Source organism: Neofelis nebulosa, chromosome 16, assembly GCF_028018385.1.
Source record: "Neofelis nebulosa isolate mNeoNeb1 chromosome 16, mNeoNeb1.pri, whole genome shotgun sequence".
Classification (NCBI taxonomy): Eukaryota; Metazoa; Chordata; class Mammalia; order Carnivora; family Felidae; genus Neofelis; species Neofelis nebulosa.
The window spans coordinates 53104055-53116424 of record NC_080797.1 but is presented as its reverse complement, the minus strand read 5'-3'; positions in this window follow the sequence as shown (position 1 = coordinate 53116424).

Below are 12370 nucleotides of genomic sequence, written 5' to 3'. Positions count from 1 at the left end.
AGAAATGGTGTTGATTTTGTCAAAGGCCTTTTCTGCATCGATTGACAGGATCATATGGTTCTTCTCTTTTTTTTTGTTAATGTAATGTATCACGTTGATCGATTTGCGAATGTTGAACCAGCCCTGCATGCCAGGAATGAATCCCACTTGATCATAGTGAATAATTCTTTTTATATGCTGTTGAATTCGATTTGCTAGTATCTTATTGAGAATTTTTGCATCCATATTCATCAGAGATAGTGGCCTGTAGTTCTCTTTTTTTACTGGGTCTCTGTCTGGTTTAGGAATCAAAGGAATACTGGCTTCATAGAATGAGTCTGGAAGTTTTCCTTCCCTTTCTATTTCTTGGAATAGCTTGAGAAGGATAGGTATTATCTCTGCTTTAAACGCCTGGTAGAACTCCCCTGGGAAGCCATCTGGTCCTGGACTCTTATTTGTTGGAAGATTTGTGATAACCGGTTCAATTTCTTCGCTGGTTATGGGTCTGTTCAAGCTGTCTATTTCCTCCTGATTGAGTTTTGGAAGAGTGTGGGTGTTTAGGAATTTGTCCATTTCTTCCAGGTTGTCCAATTTGTTGGCATATAATTTTTCATAGTATTCGCTGATAATTGTTTGTATCTCTGAGGGATTGGTTGTAATAATTCCATTTTCATTCATGATGTTATCTATTTGGGTCATCTCCCTTTTCTTTTTGAGAAGCCTGGCTAGAGGTTTGTCAATTTTGTTTATTTTTTCAAAAAGCCGACTCTTGGTTTCGTTGATCTGCTCTACAGTTTTTTTAGATTCTATATTGTTTATTTCTGCTCTGAAATTTATGATTTCTCTTCTTCTGCTGGGTTTAGGCTGCCTTTGCTGTTCTGCTTCTGTTTCCTTTAGGTGTGCTGTTAGATTTTGTATTTGGGAGTTTTCCTGTTTCTTGAGATAGGCCTGGATTGCAATGTATTTTCCTCTCAGGACTGTCTTCGCTGCATCCCAAAGCGTTTGGATTGTTGTAATTTCATTTTCGTTTGTTTCCATATATTTTTTACTTTCTTCTCTAATTGCCTGGTTGACCCACTCCTTCGTTAGTAGGGTGTTCTTTCACCTCCATGCTTTTGGAGGTTTTCCAGACTTTTTCCTGTGGTTGATTTCAAGCTTCATAGCATTGTGGTCTGAAAGTATGCAGGGCATAATTTTAATTCTTGTAAACTGATGAAGGGCTGTTTTGTGACCCAGTATATGATCTATCTTGGAGAATGTTCCATGTGCACTCGAGAAGAAAGTATATTCTGTTGCTTTGGGATGCAGAGTTCTAAATATATCTGTCAAGTCCATCTGATCGAATGTATCATTCAGGGCCCTTGTTTCTTTATTGACTGTGTGTCTAGGTGATCTATCCATTTCTGTAAGTGGGGTGTTAAAGTCCCCTGCAATGACCACATTCTTATCAATAAGGTTGCTTATGTTTCTGATTAATTGTGTTATATATCTGGGGGCTCCGGTATTTGGCGCATAGACACTTATAATTGTTAGCTCTTCCTGATGGATAGACCCTGTAATTATTATATAATGCCCTTCTTCATCTCTTGTTACAGCCTTTAATTGAAAGTCTAGTTTGTCTGATATAAGTATGGCTACTCCAGCTTTCTTGTGGCTTCCAGTAGCATGATAAATAGTTCTCCATCCCCTCACTCTCAATCTAAAGGTGTCCTCAGATCTAAAATGAGTCTCTTGTAGACAGCAAATAGATGGGTCTTGTTTTTTTATCCATTCTGATACCCTATGTCTTTTGGCTGGCGCATTTAATCCATTTACATTCAGTGTTATTCTAGAAAGATACGGGTTTAGAGTCATTGTGATGTCTGTATGTTTTATGCTTGTAGTGATGTCTCTGGTACTTTGTCTCACAGGATCCCCCTTAGGATCTCTTGTAGGGCTGGTTTCCTGGTGACAAATTCCTTCAGTTTTTGTTTGGGAAGACCTTTATCTCTCCTTCTATTCTAAATGCCAGACTTGCTGGATAAAGGATTCTCGGCTGCATATTTTTTCTGTTTAGCACACTGAAGATATCGTGCCAAGCCTTTCTGGCCTGCCAAGTTTCAAAGGAGAGATCAGTCACGAGTCTGATAGGTCTCCCTTTATATGTGAGGGCACGTTTATCCCTTGCTGCTTTCAGAATTTTCTCTTTATCCTTGTATTTTGCCAGTTTCACTATGATATGTCGTGCAGAAGATCGATTCAAGTTACGTCTGAAGGGAGTTCTCTGTGCCTCTTGGATTTCAATGCCTTTTTCCTTCCCCAGTTCAGGGAAGTTCTCAGCTATAATTTCTTCAAGTACCCCTTCAGCACCTTTCCCTCTCTCTTCGTCCTCTGGGATACCAATTATGCGTATATTATTTCTTTTTAGTGTATCACTTAGTTCTCTAATTTTCCCCTGATACTCCTGGATTTTTTTTATCTCTCTTTCTTTCAGCTTCCTCTTTCTCCATCACATTACCTTCTAGTTCACCTATTCTCTCCTCTGCCTCTTCAATCCAAGCCGTCATGGTTTCCATTTTGTTTTGCATTTCGTTTAAAGCGTTTTTCAGCTCCTCGTGACTGTTCCTTAGTCCCTTGATCTCTGTGGCAAGAGATTCTCTGCTGTCCTGTATACTGTTTTCAAGCCCAGCGATTAATTTTATGACTAGTATTCTAAATTCACTTTCTGTTATATTATTTAAATCCTTTTTGATCAGTTCATTAGCTGCTGTTATTTCCTGGAGATCCTTCTGAGGGGAATTCTTCCGTTTGGTCATTTTGGATAGTCCCTGGAGTGGTGAGGACCCGCAGGGCACTTCCCCCTTGCTGTGGTGTATAACTGGAGTTGGTGGGCGGGGCCGCAGACCGACCTGATGTCTGCCCCCAGCCCACCGCTGGGGCCACAGTCAGACTGGTGTGTGCCTTGTCTTCCCCTCTCCTAGGGGCGGGATTCACTGTGGGGTGGCGTGGCCCGTCTGGGCTACTTGCACACTGCCAGGCTTGTGGTGCTGGGGATCTGGCGTATTAGCTGGGGTGGGTAGGCAAGGTGCACGGGGGCAGGAGGGGCAGGTTTAGCTCGCTTCTCCTTAGGTGATCCACTTCAGGAGGGGCCCTGTGGCAGTGGGAGGGAGTCAGATCCGCTGGCGGAGGTTTGGCTCGGCAGAAGCACAGAGTTGGGTGTTTGCACGGAGGAGCGAGCAAGTTCCCTGGCAAGAACTGGTTCCCTTTGGGATTCTGGCTGGGGGATGAGTGGGGGAGATGGCGCTGGCGAGCGCCTTTGTTCCCCGCCAAGCTGAGCTCTGCCGTCCGGGGGCTCAGCAGCTCTCCCTCCCTTTGTCCTCCAGCCTTCCCGCTTTCTGTGCAGAGCTGTTAACTTATCACCTCCCAGACGCTAAGTCGCGCTTGCTGTCGGAACACAGTCCTTCTGGCCCCTCCGCTTATCCCAGCCAGACTCGGGGACTCTGCTGGGCCGGCGAGCCGCCCCTCCGCCCCGGTTCCTTCCCGCCAGTTCTTGGAGCACGCACCGTCTCGCCGCCCTTCCTACCCTCTTCCGTGGGCCTCTCGTCTGCTCTTGGCTCCGGAGACTCCGTTCTGCTAATCCTCTGGCGGTTTTCTGGGTTCTTAAGGCAGGTGTAGGTGGAATCTAAGTGATCAGCAGTACACGCGGTGAGCCCAGCGTCCTCCTACGCCGCCAACTTCCGAAACTCCTGCTTCAAAGTCTTTGTCTCTCTCTCAGCACTTTTCTGCTTGCAATGTCCCTCTCACTCTCTTTCTCTCACTCACTCTCTCAAAAGTGAAATGAATGTGTTAAACTGTTAACAGACATGGGGCAACGGGGGCTCTTCTGTGACTCATTGGTTCAACATTGCTTCATTGCTAAAGTCATGATCTTATGGTTTGCAAGCCCTCCCCCACATCAGTTCTCTCCTGTGAGCAGGGAGACACCTTGGGATCATCTGTCCCACTCTACCCCTCACTGACTGCTCTATCTGTCTCTGTCTCCCTCTCCTCTCTCTTTCTCTCTGAGTCTCCCTGTGTCTGAAATGTAATAAAAACACACCAAAGAGAGGACAATGGTGGAATAGGTACATAGAGACACAGTGTTCCTATGAGAGATGCAAATGGGATAATTCTGTGGATGAAGTGGCTCCTACAATCTCCTGGCAAGCTGACTGTGTCAGGAATAAGAAACACCTATGGGCAAGGGCAAAGGGAAACCTCCACTGTTTGCAGTAGGAGTCTTCATGGCAAGATACCTTATTCTTACTCGGGAAAAAGAAGAAAAGCTTCGGAAGTTCACTCCTTTCCTTTTGATCAAAGGAGAGAGGCAGCAGTGTTACCAGGGGCGTGGTGTTGTGTTCAAGTGTTTTGAACTGGCCTGTGGTGCAGTAGTTCTTGAATGGTGTCTTTCAGTGCTAACAAGGTCCTCGCGACTGGTGCCCACGGGGGAGCCAAGTGGTCTTCAGAGTGAAAGCATCCTTAACATGCAGGGAGGGTGACACGTTGGCTAACCATCATTTCTTTTCTCAGCCAGCCAGACACCAAGTACTCCCAGGAAGGCAATCTTTCCTGGGGGATATCAGAAACTGATTGCTCTTGGTTTAGCCCAGACAAGAGTCAGAGCTCATTAGGCATGCCTGGGCACTCCCTATGTGGGGGATGGCCTCCTTGGCCTTGCCTGGGACCCAAAACGTCATTATCAATACAGCCAGGGAAGTTGAATGGCTACACACACGGCCAAAGGCTTTCCTTTCAGCTGAGAATGAGATAAAGTTGAGAAGCAACTGTCCAGCTCCATGTGCCACTTGTCCCAGAAGGAAGGATAGCTCCCTCCTGATCCCTCTGACCCTGTGTACACATATGCATTCCTGCTGGGCACCTTGAAACGCCCTGGGCTTATCTTTGCCAACAGGGTACTGAAAGGCAATTTATTTTCTTTTCTTTTCTTTTCTTTTCTTTTCTTTTCTTTTCTTTTCTTTTCTTTTCTTTTCTTTTCTTTTACGTTTTGAGTTCCATCCAAATGAGTTAGCCTCTAGTGCAACAATGATTTCAAGAGTAGATTTCTCGGGGCGCCTGAGTGGCTTGGTCGGTTGGGTGTCCGACTTTGGCTCAGGTCACGATCTCACGGTCCATGAGTTCGAGCCCCGCGTCGGACTCTGGGCTGACAGCTCAGAGCCTGGAGCCTGCTTCAGATTCTGTGTCTCCCTCTCTCTCTGCCCCTCCCCTGTTCATGCTCTGGCTCTCTCTGTCTCAAAAATAAATAAACGTCAAAAACAAAATTTATAAAAAAAAATAATTAAAAGAGTAGATTCCTTAACACTTTTTACCCTGTTAGCCCACACCCCCTCCCACAACACCTCCAGGGACCCTCTGTGTGTTCTCCATATTTAAGAGTCTCTTATGTTTTGGCCCCCTCCCTCTTTGGAGATTATTTGTGCCTCCGTTCTTTTATGTTCCTCTGTTCTGTGTCTTAAAGGCCTCAGATGAGTGAAGTCGCTTGATAGTTGTGTTTCTCTGACTGACTACTTTCGCGTACCATAAAACCCTCCAGTTCTATCAATGTAGCTGCAAAAGGCAAGATGACATTCTTTGTGACTCCTGAGCAACACTCCATTGTATATATCGACCACACCTTCTTTATCCATTCATCCATCGATGGACATTTGGGCTCTTTCCATACTTTGGCTGTTGCGGACAGTGCTGTTATAAAAGTTGGGGCGCATGTGCCCTTTCAAAACAGCCTTCCTGTCTCCCTTGGATAAATACCTAGTAGTGCAATTGCTGGGTCGTAGGGAGGTTCCATTTTTAATTTTTTGAGTAATTTCCAGAGTGGCTGCCCCGCTTCCATTCCCGCCAGCAGTGCAAAGAGATCCTGTTTCTCCACAGCCTCGCCAACCTCAGATGTTGCCTCCGTTGTCAATGTTGGTCTTTCTGGCAGGTATAAGGTGGTATCCCCTTGTGGTTTTGACGTGTAATTCACTGATGATGAGTGATGTTGAGCATTTTTTTCATGTGTCGGGTGGCCATCTGCAAGTTTTCTTTGGAGCAGTGTCTCTTCATGTCTTTGGCTCATTTCTTCACTGGAGTGTTTGTTTTTGGGGTGTCGACTTTGATAAGTTCTTTCTAGATTTTGGATACGAACCCTTTATCTGATATGTCGTTGGCACACAGCTTCTCCCATTCTCTCGGTCGCCCTTTAGTATTGAGGACTGTTTCCTTCGCTGTGCAGAAGCGTGTTATTTTGATGAGGCCCCAATAGTGCATTTTCACTTTTGCCTCCTGAAAGGCAAATTTTCAGCATATCCTGTGGCCCAGCATATCGCAGAGTGCCAAGAACGGGGCCAGAATCCCTAGATAAACGTAGAGGAAATGGCTCTGGGACAGTGTGCCTGAATGGACAACAGGGACCACTGAGCTTGGACAAGAGCACCAGGGTGGGGGAGAATACACAGAAGGCCAAAGTTATTTATGACCCAAAGAGAATGGCATATAGCAAAAAAAAAAAAAAAAAAAAAATGAAGCCAGTAGCAGATTCTCCTGGCAAGATGGTTGTCTCAGCAGTAAGAACACTGTGGGGGGCTACAACAATGGAGACCTGCTGCGTTTTTCCTTAAAAAGGAGATGGAAAGTTTCTGGCATTGGATTTTTCTTTTTCTTTTTCTTTTTGCACTCTCCTCTGAGACAGTCATGCTATACAGTAAGGAGCTTGTAGGTTGTGGCTGACCCTCAAGTGTTTGGAAAGTGCATCTTTTGTACTGGTGCTTGCATGGGCTCTTCCTGCACATTCTGCAGGGCGTGAAGGGTTCTTCAAATGGGTGAACTGTCTCCTCTTCAGAACGGGAGCATCTGTAGAAGACAGTGTTGTAATTCTGCTATTCCCATGCCAACTTGTCTTCAATATGTGTCTGTGCGGGAGAGGGGGGTAGGGGGGACAGGGGAGGTCAGTGGATCCTTCTGTTTAGCAGATACTGAATGCTTTCAGACAGCATTGGAGCAACATGGGAACTTTCCACCAATCCCTGGTTTTCCACTGAGTTATTGACACGGCAATTGTGCCTAGTGGAACCAGCATATAAATAGATGAACCACAAATGATGGGCACATGGATGGCTCAGTCGGTTAAGTGGTTGAGTCGTGATTTCAGCTCAAGTCATGATTTCATCCTTGTGAGGCCATGCCCCGCATCAGGCTTTGTGCTCACAACATGGAGCCCGCTTCGGGTCGGGTGTCTCCCTCTTTCTGTCCCTACCCCAACCCTGCTAGCACTCTCTCTCCCTCTGTCTCTCTCTGTGTGTCTCTCTCTCTCTCATTCCCACTCAAAAATGAAAAATGTTTGAAATCAGGATTCACAAAGGAAAGCCAACCAGTGACAGAATGGGAATGGACACATGGAAGGCCAAAGTTCCTCCTGAACTAGGAGAACGAGAGCAAGCAAAGAGTAGAGTGACTAGTAGAATTTATGTGAAGCTGGCTGTCCTCAGAATAGGAAGCACCTCTGCAGTGGGGAAGGGGGAATACAACCCCTGTTTTTACCTGGAAGCCCAGTCCAGAGGAAATCTCCTTCTGGAATTCAAATGAGAACGGGATACAACTGAAAAAGTACCGCATGGCTCACAGTTTCCTAGTTGCAGAAGTAAGACTGGTTTTCTAACTCCTCTGGGCCCGCATACAGGCCAAAATTCTGTGCTGGGCCCTTCCACTAGGCTAGGTTTCCTGATGTTCGCATGGTTCTCAAACACACGAGATGAGAGGCCCCGTAGCCCAAACTATCCCAGAGTCCAGAGAACTTCACCCAAACCCTCACCTAAAATGAAAAAGAATTGGTCCTAAAATGTGGACCCAAATGCCTACCAGCTGAAATGTACTTTGAGAAAAGACCAGAAATGGTCGTGGATACACAGAGGCCCAACGATCTTTCTTACCCAGTAGACAAGGAAAAAGCAAAGGATAAAGCGACGAGCATAACCTCAAATATAAGCCACTCCAACGAGTTGCACCTAGAGAAATGTCCCTTGACTAAACCTGATGCCCCAACTGCAAGCAGTGTTTATCTAGAAGGTTGGTATGCCCGGAATTCTTCTGGCCATTGCCTTTCCTCCTGTCCTGTCCATCAAGTATAGATGGACTCTACAGTATTCCTTCAGTGATTGAAGGTGGGCTTGTGGACCTTCAAGTGTTTGGATCCTGGCTCTGGTGCAGGTAGAGCATCTGTAATGTAGAGCCTTGGTCTCCCTTGGAGCCATTGCCACCAATTTGTTATTTTCCAAGCGTTGGGACACATTGCGGTATGCCTGGGCTTTCACTCCCTTCACCTAAGCCGAGCCCAAAGGTTGGCACTAAGCTCTCGCGCTGGTCCTGTGCTATGGGAGAGCAAACAGTAACTTCCAGTGTAAGGAAGGATTTCCCTCTTGTCTCTCCCTGAGTGCTTGGTGGTTGGCCAGCTCTGGGAAAGGGCAGTGAAGGGTGGACCTCCCTTCATTTGGACTCACACATGGTTCCCCTGGCAGACTATGCTTCTGGACATGGGTAGCACAGAAGGGACTCCTTCAAGGACCACTTCATCAGGTCCAGGTTGCAAACACGTGCCAAACATCTAGCAGCAGAACCCCTTGCCTCTGCATCAATGGTGCAACTCTTTCCTGATGGGACGGACGGGACAAACGAGCAAATCCTTTTCTGCCTCTCTTTCTGAAGGAAGAAAACACATCTCCTGCAGAATTGCATGCTAAGGTGTAGCCAATGGAGGGTTCCTTTTACCGCACCCTCACGGGTTTCTTCCTGCCCACACAGTCAGCCTGCCAGGTGATAGCAGGAGGCCCTGAATTTTAACACAACCCATTCATTTCTGTAATGATAAGCTTTGGTCCTCTGGGTGTCAACTTGCATGTTATTGCTCTTGTGTTCAAACTAGGATTTGTCTCAGGGCCATTCTCAGCCAGAGCCTAAGAAATGTACTCTGAACTACATGTTTGCAGGATCCATGGGTCTGAGTCAGGTACACAGTCCAGGTCCAAAAATTGGTGTGGGGTTGCCAGTGAGTTCTTGAGCCAACTGACCGCGATAACTGTCTGGTATCCCAGACGGTAGCCCGTCTGTCCCCAGGGCCATGGTGCTTAGTCAGCTAGAGTCATGGCAGGGATGGGTAGCCAGCTGGTCACCCTCTCCTGGCTACCAGAGGTGCCTTCCTCTTGCTGAGTAGAAGGCTCATGCATGTGCTCTCTGCCTAAGCCACTGGATGGTGCCCAAAGGGACGTTGTAGTAAATGTTGGAGCCAGGCCAGGTTCTAACCAGTTGATCATCAGCCTGGGGCCCCAAACAGCCACAGCTTTATCACTGCAGCCACTTTCCTCTGAAGGAAAGGGCAAGAAACAGACCCAGGTCCAGGGAATTCCCTCTCTTTCTAAAGGAGGAAGGCAGGCCCCTTTTTCACAGAGCTCCCGGGGATAACCAGTAAAGGGCCCCTTCACCAAAGCCCACAGGTGTTGCTTACCCTGAGACAGCCAGCTTGCCAGCCTTTTGCTGCAGTCACTGCATTACCACCACAGCCCTTTCTGATTCCTACTTAAGACCTCTGGCCCTCCGTGAATCTATTTTCACCACTTTGCTCTAGTTTCAAAGTAGTTCCTCGCTGGGTGCATTCCATCTTCCATGTTTTCAGAGGCTGGTCCCTGGTATTCAGCTGGGTATCCTAGTCCCATTTTTGTGACCGTGTCTAGGTGAGGTCACAGGGTCCCTGGCAAGTTGCTGTCAAAACCATGCAGTCATTCAGGGGCCTAGGCCATTGGAAAGGCCCAGATTAGAACATTGGCAATTTTTCTGGTCCAGAGGATTGAAAGGGGGCTCTCCACCTACTGTGTGGAGGGAACACGAAGCTACACAGCCCCTTTCCAGATTGACCCCATTCCTATTGAAATATTGTAAAATGAGGCCCTGGTTATGGCCACTCCGTTCCCAAGGCTCTATGTCTAACTATGTCCCCGTGTAGATTTAGGAGCCATTGGAGCTGTGACTCACGAAACCCACACCCAGAGATTGATTTTCACACCACCATATGTGTGTTGGACAGGGTCCCCAAGCAAGGAAAGCCAGACCCTGCTAATGGCTGTACTTGCACTGATTCAGACTTCGGTTTACCTTCCTTCTGGGGCACAGAGGGGCCAGTGGGACCCAGGGGGCATAGGTGGTGGGTGCAGGTCCCCAGCACAAGGAGGTTCCTGGGACAGGTGCCAAGGCATGAACAGCCCTGTGCGTCAAGGCATTGCCCGAGCAACCTCAGTGGTCCAGCAAAGCCATTCGGTGCTTATGGTGTGACAACCTTGGCATTGGCCTGTGCATTGCTGTCCTCCTTCAGCATACTCCACAATAGCCACAGTGAGAGTTCTGGCTGCAAGGAGTAGGTCCACAGCCGCCCTTGCAAGGACTGTGGTAGAAGGCAGGGACTGGCACCTAGGCTGGAGCCCCTTGGGGAAGCACCTGGTGTTTGCCTACTTACCAGTTCACTTCTCCCAGCCACTGTTTGGAGCACTAAAGGCCTCTCACATGTGTACCCTCACAGCAAATGATTAGTTATGGTGGGTTGTGTTGATGAAAGCCAGGATTCACCTATAAGAAGGATGTACTGAGTCGCGGTGTTGGCCAGCGTGCAATATGCCTGCAAGAAATGCAGAGGTTGGTAACAGCACAGCGTTGCCTCGTCTGTTCACATATCATTCAGGTTGCCCTGTTTTAAAACGAATAGATCTTGCCCTGAGTATCATTCAGAGAGTGTAACAACTTCCCACTTTACGTTACTTCTTGCCTTTTCCAGAGGCTGGAAAACGCGAGAGGCTCTGGTAGGGTGACGGAGATATAAGTCGTTGAGGGTGAGTCAAGGCCAGTTGACCGATTATGATTAGATGGAACTCTGGAGAATCCCAACACTCTACAGGAGAACGCTGAAAGCATTTGTTCTGTAGCTGTTGTCTAACTAAGGGGACTTAGCTCATCATAATTCGAGGTTACCCCAGAGCACCCTCATCCTTTCTTCTGGAGGCTGCGCCAAGGATGGCCCATGGGTCCAGAAGGCACCTACTCATTTCGGGCATTCCTTGTCCATGTTTGGGCCATTGAGCATGCAGCCAAGCAAATGGATGCGGGTGCCCCATGGCAGAGCTGTCTCTACCCCTTTGCTTCTTTCTCCCTAGCCACTTCCCTAGGGTCTTCTTTTTCTTGAAATCATCATCAGTGTGTATGTGCCAAGGCACATGTGGGGATAGTAAAGTGGATAGTAAAATGACCGCACTTGGACAGCAAGTGAGCATGATTAGAATGGTCAGAATATTAGACTTTCTCATTTCTAAAGTCTATTGGTCGTGACCTGCACCCAATCATGATACCTGTGGTCCTGCGGGCCATCTGTGCCCCCAGATGGAAGGTAAATCCAACACTGGTAAGTGCAAGTGCTGTCTCTAGGAGTGGTTGAGCTGCTTTGCTGAGCCCCACCTGCGAAGTGCCCAGGCCGGTGGGAAAATGTATCCCTGGGCACGGGTCGAGTGAGTGACAGCTCTATGGCTCCTAAGTCAAAACAGCAAAATTGGTAGATAAAGAAACATGGGAGGGCCACAGGAGGACCCAGGTTCCACATGTCCAGATATTTCTCTGGGACACAGGCTCTGAATGGCACCCAGAGACAAGGGTCTTTGTATACCGAAAAAACGGGACTCATTGAAACCGAAATGTGAATGGCCAAAGTGATTCATTACTGAAGATACGGGGACGCAGGTGAGAATGAAGTGTCTAGAATGACAATTTCCTGGCAAGGTCCTGCGTAAGGAGGAAGAACACCTGAGGCGAGAGAAACACTAAAACTCTAAAGGGAAAACCTCTGGAAAGTCCAGTCTGCAATGGGTCTGCCTGTGTCCTTCTGCAACACAGGGACAGCTTCTGGCCTTGGCTGTTTTTCCTGCCGTTCCCATCAGGAGACAGAGGCAGCAGGGATTCAGGGGTAGTGGGTCCATGCTCCAGGCTGTCGCTCAAGTGTTTGCAACCGTTTCTGTTATGCGTTCGATGGTGAAGGGCCACTGTCTGCACTGACCAGGTCCTGGAACATAGCTCGTATGCGTGGATTGTGTGCTCTTCAGAATCTGAGGCCAAGCAGTAAGTACTCTCTGAGAGCAGGGCTATCTTTCCTGTGGGTTGTCAGAAAATAATTTCCCTTGGTGGGCACGGAAGCAGCGTGAGAACTCACCATGCATGCCTGGGAGCTCACTGTGTGACTGACAGCCTCACTGGCTCACCCGGGCTGCAAACCAAGTACTAGTTAGCACATAGCATTGGCATGGGAATGGCTCTAAGGACAACGAAAGTTTCCTTTCAGATGAGAATGGGAGAAGGC